The sequence below is a fragment of the Benincasa hispida genome, chromosome 2, assembly GCF_009727055.1.
Source record: "Benincasa hispida cultivar B227 chromosome 2, ASM972705v1, whole genome shotgun sequence".
Taxonomy (NCBI): domain Eukaryota; kingdom Viridiplantae; phylum Streptophyta; class Magnoliopsida; order Cucurbitales; family Cucurbitaceae; genus Benincasa; species Benincasa hispida.
The window spans coordinates 5,471,284-5,481,435 of record NC_052350.1 but is presented as its reverse complement, the minus strand read 5'-3'; the positions used below and the strand labels follow the sequence as shown (position 1 = coordinate 5,481,435).

The window sequence follows — 10,152 nt, the reverse complement described above, 5'->3', positions numbered from 1 at the left end:
ATCACATACTTTGTTAGTAAAAAAAAATCACATGCTCTTTAATTGTCAATACATATTATATATCAAATAAATTACGCTCGTTTTGGAGTTTAAATTAATTTCATGCTCTTTATCATCTCATATTATTATTTTATTTATTTCCTTTACTTTATGTAGGTAAATGAATTTTTGAAGCAAGTAGATGGGAACTTAATGTTGAATTCAATTAAACTCAAATGTGAAAACAATTAACACACATGGTTAATGATATGATAGTTAAATCAACTAAAATACATATGGTAAATGGATGAATGCTTGAATATCCCAAATAATTTTCAATGTTCTCCAATTTCAATACAGTATATTTTTTAATCTGTCTTTTGATGTTATACGAACTCGTTTAATTCCTAAGAATTAAACAATAAAATTAGAGAATGTGTTATTTTTCTTCCTCGAATCAAGAGCACGCACAAATTGAGAGATGAAGAGAGGAGTGAACTATATTTTTTAAAATGTTTGTGTCTATCACATGTATTTAAAAAAGTAATTCCATCAGGTTAGTTTTTAAGTTCACAAAATAACACGAAGATCCCTCAATTTTTTTCCAACTTCACATAACACTGCTCAAACTTATATTTTCCCATGGTATGGGAGGAAGGGATTTACACCCGATAATTATCCCTTCAATACTACACTAATCATCACCATATGTACAAGATAGCAGTTACCAATTACTTAAATTATATGAATCAATATTAAAAATCAAAATGTCACTACAATTATTTTCACATTTCTCCACGCAAAAAAACGTCGGACAAAGTATTAAAAATGTCGGGATAGGTTATGCCGATGCATATTTTTGTATCGGTAAAATCGTCGTCGTATCTATGTCGAGAGAAGTTCCTCCTGATGAAAACGATTTTCGTCGGATAAATACCATTTTTGGCAACACAACTGCTTGCGTCGGTATATGCTTTTTCCCAACAAAATATAATTTACGTCGGGAAAAGCATAGTCCTAAACAACAAAATTTCAATTCAATATGTAGATTCCTGCCCACATTTATTTGCATCGACATAAGTTGTTTATAACTTTATATATTTTTTTATAACAATTAAATAACCAATCTTTTATTTACTTAATATCTAATTATGAACAAACAAAGAATAATCTTCAAACAAATCAATCGAGAATAAATATAACAAAAGTAAGCTTATATATTTAAAAATAAGACTAATATTCAATACACAAACTATAAAATTTTACGAACAAAAACTGTATATACAATTATATTTGAGTTTTTCTAACTTCTTACAAATCCCATATACCAAAAAAAGTTTAATCTTCCATAAGCCAAAATACTAAAAGCCAAAATAAGTGAGATACTAAACCAAACTAAGTAGTCATCTCACAAAATCTTCTTGCAATCTCCAAAAAATGATCTTTAAGAATTTACACGAACAACCTGAAATAGGAAAAACAAAATATTTAAAACGGTTATGAGGAATGATCCCTCTCTCAAACTACAAACAAGTTGTCAATGTTTATAATTAAAACATGAACACCATAAATAATGATTTTACTATCTAATAAGTGATTAAAATTGTTATAATTAACATGTGAACCCCTCATCACATTACAAGCAACATATACAACATATACAACAAAGTAGCAACAAGTATACTAAAATACAAAGTGGTAACAAGTACACTAAAACACACATATTTAAAGTGGCTACCATAACTGCATGATAGCCACAAAACAAACAAATGAAGGATCCACAAAACAACCAAATTAAGTTTATAAATCTACTAACCAAGAACTAAAAGTTTTCATAACGTACCTAGTTGTTCGAAGATTCATCTCCTTGCTTTTGTTGCGCATCTAACTATCTTGTGATTTCAGTCAATTGATCTTGAAAACCCAAAACTATTGACTTCAACATAACATTTTCCTCCTTTATGCTTGCCACCTCTGCCTCAAGCTTTTCATACTTATTCCCAATAACTTTCTCAATTTGTGAGGAAGATGTAACTAAATTGGGTTATGTGCTTCATCCATCAACTCCTAAAAAATGTTTGAAGTATCCCTTTGTTCGATGTTCTAAGGCATTTCATCTCCAAAGTCTTCTTCATCTTCATCATATGCCCCTTCTCTCATCGGTTCTTGCAAATCATTTAAAAGATTGAATAATTTATCATCATCATTGTGGGCAGTAGGTTCTTCCCTTAATCCATCATCCGCCGAAGGAGCTAAAGGAGTCCTGACTCTTTGAAATTGAGCTAAATTTACCGGTTCTCCATGATAAATCCATTAACTATATGAAGGAGATATTCCATTAGCAAATAAATATCGTTTTACTCCATCTAATGTTTGCAATATTGAATCTGACAATTTTTACACAGACATCTCGTTTTCCCCTCTCTATTTACATGACACTTTTCCACTTCCATGAATTTTGCAACTCCGTCAATGTACTCCCTTGAGAATCTATCTACATGCTTAATCCAATTCTTATTCATCGTTGAACCAAATGAATAAAGCATGTCTAAGTTTTGGCTATATGAAGGATATTTTCCATTATCTCTAAGTTTAGGTCTTTATGATAAGAACGAGAGAGAAATCACTACCTTTCTAGTGTCCCTTCTTACTTTACAAAAGGGTCGTCTGCATCAAGCATGTGACAAGAACATTAGTAAGGAAAAATGGTCAAATATTTACGATTGTGAACCTTTATCGATAAAAACTAAATAAATGAAGCTAAAGGGTCAAATGTTTTCCATTTCCTAATTTTACTAGAGTTCTTGTTAAACGACTCTTTACTAGAGTTTTTTTTTTTTTTTTTTTTTTTTTTTTTTTTTTTTTTTTTTTTAATGATATGATATCAAATTTACATTTACCAATCAACTTAAGTTTTTTGGGTCAATTGATGATTTAACACTAGCAAGTAAAAAATGTGAAATTTAATTAATTTTCTTTAAACATCCTTAGCATTTTCATAAAACTTAAAGCATATTATATCCATAAAAAGGAAATATTAAACTCCAATCTTAATAAATGAATCTTATGTACAAAACTAAAACCAAAATACACAAATAATTCATCATTCATTATATCCATCCATATACAAACCAAAGATAGAATAACAATTTTATTCATAAACAAATCTATATCCTAATTCAAATCTGAAACAAAACCATTTATCTGAATAATAACACAAACACAACCTACAAATAACATTTATTTAAAAAAAGAGCGGTAGCCATTTGTATAAAAAATGGAGGGAGAAAGAGAAAATAACAGGGAAATGAGGAGAGATTTTAATCGGTGAGGGACTTAAAAGAAAGGGAAACAAAATGGGTGGGGTAAATAAGCCCTGTCTCTTATACACATCTAGATGTGTATAAGAGACAGGAGGGGAGGAAACAGAAAGGGAGGGGACGGAGGGGATCGCCGGAAAAGAGAAAGAAAGAAGAATGGGGGAGTGGGGGTCAGTCGGAGGGGAAAAGAGAAGGAAAACGGGGAAAATGGAGTGGGGATCGCCGAAAAAGAGAAGAGAAAGAAGAAGGGGGAGTGGGAGTCGGTCGGAAAAAGAGAAGATAAAGGAGAAGGGGGAAAAGAGAAAGAGAAAGAAAAAATAAAAAGAAAGGAAAAAAAAATTGGGGTGAAAAGAAAAGTGGGGGAAAAGAGAATATGGGGTTTTTAAAGACTTTCCCCAGTACATATTTTTGTCAGGAAAAGTTTCATTTTTTTAAAAAAAATGTGCACGTTACTCTATTTTGGCTGACGTATTAAATTTTCGTCGAGATAAATACGCTTATGCCAACGAAAATGAATGTGTCGGCAAAAAAAAAAATCGGAACAGGTAAAATTTCTTGTAGTGTGTCTAACACTTAGTATTCTCGATATTTTACTATTCGAGTTTAAAAATTATGAGGGTATATATATATTGAATCATCAATCTTTAAAATGGTAATTAATATATTTGTCTCTATCAACTTATCTATGTTTAGGATATTGGATTTTATATTTAATCTTGCTTTTGATAGATAATATAGTTAAAATCTTGGGCAAATTGCAAAACCACGCCCCTAAAGTATAGTGGCAGTTGCAACTCTACACCCTCAAACTTTTAATTGTAAAAAATGAACCCTCAAACTTTATATTGGTAATTAGTTTTGTGCAATATTGTTTTAACAAAATAATCCTATTTCAGAAAGAAAATCAAACTATATATATACAGAAATGAATACTCGTATATCATGGAGGAAAAGAAAATCGAGAATATCAGGAACTTAAATAATAATAATAATCTCGACCGATATATGCCATACGATACAATTTTCACAACTTTTATATTTTATAGGACAATTCTACGAGCATCACTTTTGGGATTAATAATTAACGGTATAATAACATTTTTTTAAATTACAAATATGTCAAAATTTATTAAGACCAATACGTTGGGATATTGCAACTGCTCCATTTTTATTCCAACTATATGATGAAATTAAAGTCATTGTTTTTTAGAACAATTAAAGTTAAATTTCATTTATTGAACTAAATTAAATACGTAGACAAAATTTATAATTTTCTATATCTTTTTTAAAGGGATATATATATATATATATATATATTAGTACAAGAGATTGAACCTTTAACATCTATGATTGAAGGTTATGCTAATAAGAATGAGACAAGCTCATTTTGATGAAGGGATATTTTTATACATCTTAAAAGCGTGTATATTTAGTGTATTTGATAATACTTTTAATCAAATTTTAAAGTTACCTTCGTACTTTAGATAATCTATAAATGATAGACCATTCACGGGTAATAGTCTATCAATGACAGAAATCTATGGTTGATAGACTTAGCTATATTTGTGATTTTTTTAAAATGGTGTTATACATTTGATTATTATTCCTAAAAATACTACACAATGCAATTATCCTTTAAATTATTTAAAAGTTTACATTATGCTAAAGAAATTGACCCATTTTGAAATTACATTTCTAGAAAGTAACTATTGAACACAAAAAAAAAAAAAATAGAGTTTAAATATATTGTTTTTGGTTATTAGTTTTTAAAATTTAAGCTTACAAAAACTTCTACCATTTTTAGATTTTATTTTTTGTCGTATACTTTTTTACTGGTGTTTCAAAAAACTAGCTGGAAAAAAATTGTTCTTAATTTTTTTTTTTTTTTTTTTTTGAATTTACCTAATAATTAAACTCAGGTACATAAAAATATATGCAAGAAAATGTGAGAAATTTGTGAAAATAATTTTACAGTGTATTTTCTTGTGAAAATTATTGTTGTTGTTTAACTAATTTCAATCCATTTAAATTTTAAATGATTAAATTTAAACTTCATAGAAAGCATAAAGATTAAGATTCCGTTTAGAGTTGCAATAGCTTTTAAAACAATTTACGAGAATTATGCTTGTAGTTTTTAAAACAATTTATGAGAATTATGCTTATAAAGCAGGTAACAACGTTCAATAACTTTAAACTAGATTTTATGTAACTTAACTATAAAGATTAAATTAAACATATTATACAATATGTATAAATTGATATTTGATATATGAATTTTATAAGTTAATTATTTATAGTTTTTATAGTTTGAATTACAAATTACAATTTATATTTATTTAAATTATGGGATAAATTCACATGAAAAACCACTGTTATATAAAATTGAAACCATGATATATAATTTTAATTTGAGTATTTTAACATAAGTTCGTTTTTAAAAAATATATGATTTAGACTGAAAAATAATTTATTTGATCTAAATTAATGGTACACGTTTAGTAAAACAATTGTTATAAAAATGTTAGAATCATTCAAAATTTTAAAATGAAATAGACACAAAAGCAACGAATATATATACGTTATACTATGGTATGTAGGTGATTTTGAATGTACGAGGATAATTTTTTTTTTTTAAACATAATTAAAAATCTCGGACAATTGATTTTGACCTTCCAAAAACAATCCCAAATAGAGTCTAAAATTTGAAAATTGAATGTAGAATGTATAACATAATCAAAACAAAATGAAATTTGACATTTTAAATTTCAACCTATAATTTAAGGATCTTTTATTTTAATATTGTATTTGACAAAATAATTAAAAAAATACAGTGCTTTCGAAAATATTTAGAAAAATGTGGTAGTTTGGCATATCTCATAATATCGAGTCTTTGACTCTCAATCAAATGAATGGAACAAAACAAGCAAATCAACTAAATTAAGTCGAAGTTGAGAGTTCAAAACTCAACCAAAATAGGCCGAGATTTCAAAACTCGACTATTTGCACCATTCGCACCATGAAGTCTCAACTTGAATGATTATTATATATAACCGGCAACCTTAAAGTTACTCGAAGAGACCTTTGGTCCGTTGGATATTGTCCTTCGTCCAGGACTTATGCTCCCTTTTCAGTCCTTTGTTTGAGCCCCATCATCTTCAATTTTGTTTTTCTATTTCCTCCGTTTTTCTCTTTTTTATATATCATATTTGAAGATTAATTTTGAAAATAAAAACTTAAATTTTGTGACATGGAGATTTAATTTTAAATAATAAAGATACATTTTGAAATTAAAAAATAAAAATAAAAATAATTTAGATCTTAGCTCAATATTAACATAAATTACATGTTAAGGAACTATCGTATTGAATCCCTCGATTTACTTATATACTAAAAATATGTATATATAAATTATTTAGGACAAAGTTCGCAATCCAGATTTTGTTTTATGTTTTCAAAGTCACTGAATTTCGTGAATATGTGTTTGACAGATAACCTGAATTCTATTTCTAAAAGTTGTTTTCAGATTTTGTGATCCAAACAGTGTAAATTCTGAAAACAACATAAATATTGTATCCAGATTTTGAATTTTAAAATTTAAAATGCATAATTATATTAAATAAAGTTAAAAACATTTAGAAATATAGTTTATGTCATGTTATAACTTAATTCAAAATTTTAAAATTTTGAAATATTTATTATGTAATATATTATAAATTAGGTTAAATTTTAAATTCAATTTCCATGGATTGGATAAAGTTAAATGTTAATCCGTATGGTTTTAAAATTTAGATTTTAGTTCCTATGGTTTGATATAATTTCATATATAGTCTTTATGGTTTGTTAATTCCTTTTAAATAATCCCTACATAGGGACTATTTATAAACCTTATGGGGTAAATTCTAATTAATCACAAGACCTGAACTCTAACTACTTTCGGGGCAAAAAATTTTCAATTTTGGTGGGATTCTTTTCCACTCCCTTGCAAAGGCAGGGTTTTGATAGTAGGAACATTATGCCAATTGAGCTACACTCTTGTTGGCAACTGCAGAGTTTTTTCTTTTAATTAAATAATATATGTTTAATAAACATAATTAATAATTAAAGTAATTTAATTTAATTGTCATATATTTAAATAAATATGCATCTGAATCATATTCAGTTGCATATCTCTCTCATAATCTATAGGTTTAATATGAATATCATTCACATTAATTTTAACTTATAACTTTTAATATAAATCTTATCCATATTTTTTTTTTAATATAGCATTCTCTCTCATAAAGGTTAATTTTGATTTTTTTTTTTTTTTCTTTTCAAATGTTATATATTGCTAAAAAGAGGGAGGGACCTCATAATCTAAGGTCAAGGCACAAACAAAATATAAAAACACAAAAAATACTGCAACCCAGTTACCAATCCCATAAAGGAAACACCAACTAGACATAGGGTAGACAATAAGTATCCAGCAAATCTGAAACAAACCAATAAATCATTTCCAAGATGGTTATCGATAACTAGCTTCATCAAAGTCTCGTAATTAACTTTACAATATTTCTATGTAGATTAATTGTATTCATACAATTAATCCACATCCCCTTCATACAATTTGAACAATTCAAATTATTCAAAGCTTTCTATTGTTGTTTTAACCGTTTGAATGAGTAAGGGAACTTAATGGACCTACAGATTATTAGTTCCAATGATTCAAGATTAATTAATTAAGGGTAATGCTTGAGTGGGACATCTAAGTGTTTTTCATTAATTAAACTTTTTAATTACATTAATTAACATGCATTAACTGTGAGTCACTCCACTAAAGCCCTATAGTTGCACGTTAAAGATCCACAACTGCATTATTCGGATTGTAAAATGTTTTATGAGTCCCTTGATTAACTATTATGAGTAAGTCGATCATTCACGGATGTTCATAATTAAATATTCAGTAATTAGATGTTTCACAATTTTAGTTTGAAAATCGGTTAAATAATTAGGATGATGATGCATGGGTGAGAGTGATCCGAGTCACCGACTCAAAACCAAAACAAAAGGAATCATACACTTCCACTAGGGATTCGATCCCTCAAACTGCCATTCTTAATCAATCTCCATGATGTGGGACAATACTCAATTTTCAGATATTTATAATTAAAATATTATTGGTTCTTAATCAACCTATTGTTATCAATATTGAATGATATTAGACAACTAAAGTAATCTAAAGTTCAAAGTTGACTACGACAACTAGCTCGAAATTGACAACATCCACCTTGTGGGATACGTTAAGTTTTTATTTTAATTTTATTTTTTTTAAACGAATGGAAAACATTAAATTATTTGCATTGATATATACATTTTAATTTACATTTTATTATTTTCCCATTATGAACAATATTTTAAAATATGGAAGAAAAGAGATACTCTATTTTAATAAAAATACACATCGTTTTGATGAAGTTTAATATTGTAACAACCCAACTTTTTAAGACTTCTAGGCGCTTACTACATGTATAAATCTCAAAACGATTCTCTCATAAATTTTAATTAAAATAAAAAAATATTAAATAATATTTAAATAACTGAAAGTTTTTTGTCAGTGTCCCCCTATTATAAAAATAAATTTCACAACATTTTATAAATAGAAATTTACACAATAGAATTTTAAGTTCAAACATCAAGACTGAAATTTAAAACATCAAAACATGAAAACGCGAGCGGAATCATCTCTCCAGTCCTAATGGCATAGTCACGAATTCCTTCTATCATTTACCTTTTGCGTTCTTGTCCTGCCTGAAAATATAACATAATAAAGAATAGGTATAAAATACTTAATAAGTATAACCCCATTACCGGGGTTAGACTATGTATTTATGTCCAATAAATGCAACTTTCTAGTGAGACATGCAAAAACCTTTACTAATCCTGGACGGCCATATAGTGAAGAATATAACCCGACCTTGTGGAAAATAGAGTATCTTACAACAAAAGATCCCCGTATCTCGTGAAAAAATTTGAAAGAGAGGTATGATTATATATATATATAAGAGTTGTTCTTCATAAAGCTTGTTATGAGTGGATGCACTTGAGGCTACAGGATTTCAAATCAGCAAGTGATTACAACTCTGCATTATTTAAAATCAGTTTGAAATTGTTATTATGCGGAGAGAAAATTACTGATGTTGATATGTTAGAGAAGAAATTTTCTACATTTCATGTCTCGAGTATACTTCTGCAGCAGCAATATCGAGAGAAAGGTTTTAAACAATATTCTAAATTAATTTCACGTCTTCTCGTGGCTGAACAAAATAATGAGTTATTGATGAAAAATCATGAATCTCGACCAACTGGAACGACACCATTCTCTGAAGTGCATGATGTGAATTTTAATGATAATCTTCATCGAAGTTGTGGTCGTAGTCGAGGTCGGGACCATGGCAGAGGAAGAAATAATTATTATTTTCGTGGTGGTTGTTATAATCATTCAAATTACAAAGAACCACACAAAATGACAACTACAAAGGAAAAGTCTCACGAGATAAAATTTCAAAAAATGTTAAAAATAAATGCTTCCGATGCGAAATGACTAAACATTGGTTAGGCACCTATTGTACAGTAAGACACTTAGTTAAACTCTATCAAGTCTCCTTGAAGGAAAAGAAGAAAAAATGTGGAAGCAAGTTTTGCATACAAGAATAGTGACATATTTGATCCATCCTATATCACAAATTTGGACGTGACAGACTTCTTTGAATCTCCCGAGGAGAAAATTGGCAGAATCGATGGAACATCATATTGGGTTTTGTGTCATAAAACTCGTGGTTTGTAAATAATAAACTTATTCTGTAAATCGATAAAG

General features: G+C 28.1%; 1 long non-coding RNA gene across 1 annotated transcript; it reads right to left on the bottom strand.

The window, feature by feature from the left end:
- Window positions 1-1,272: 1,272 nt before the first annotated feature.
- LOC120071927 lies at window positions 1,273-2,798 on the bottom strand. Its single transcript, XR_005480377.1, has 3 exons — window positions 2,610-2,798; window positions 1,823-2,296; window positions 1,273-1,444 (listed from the first exon to the last, which is right to left on the bottom strand). It is a non-coding gene; the product is annotated as an uncharacterized LOC120071927 (long non-coding RNA).
- Window positions 2,799-10,152: the final 7,354 nt, after the last annotated feature.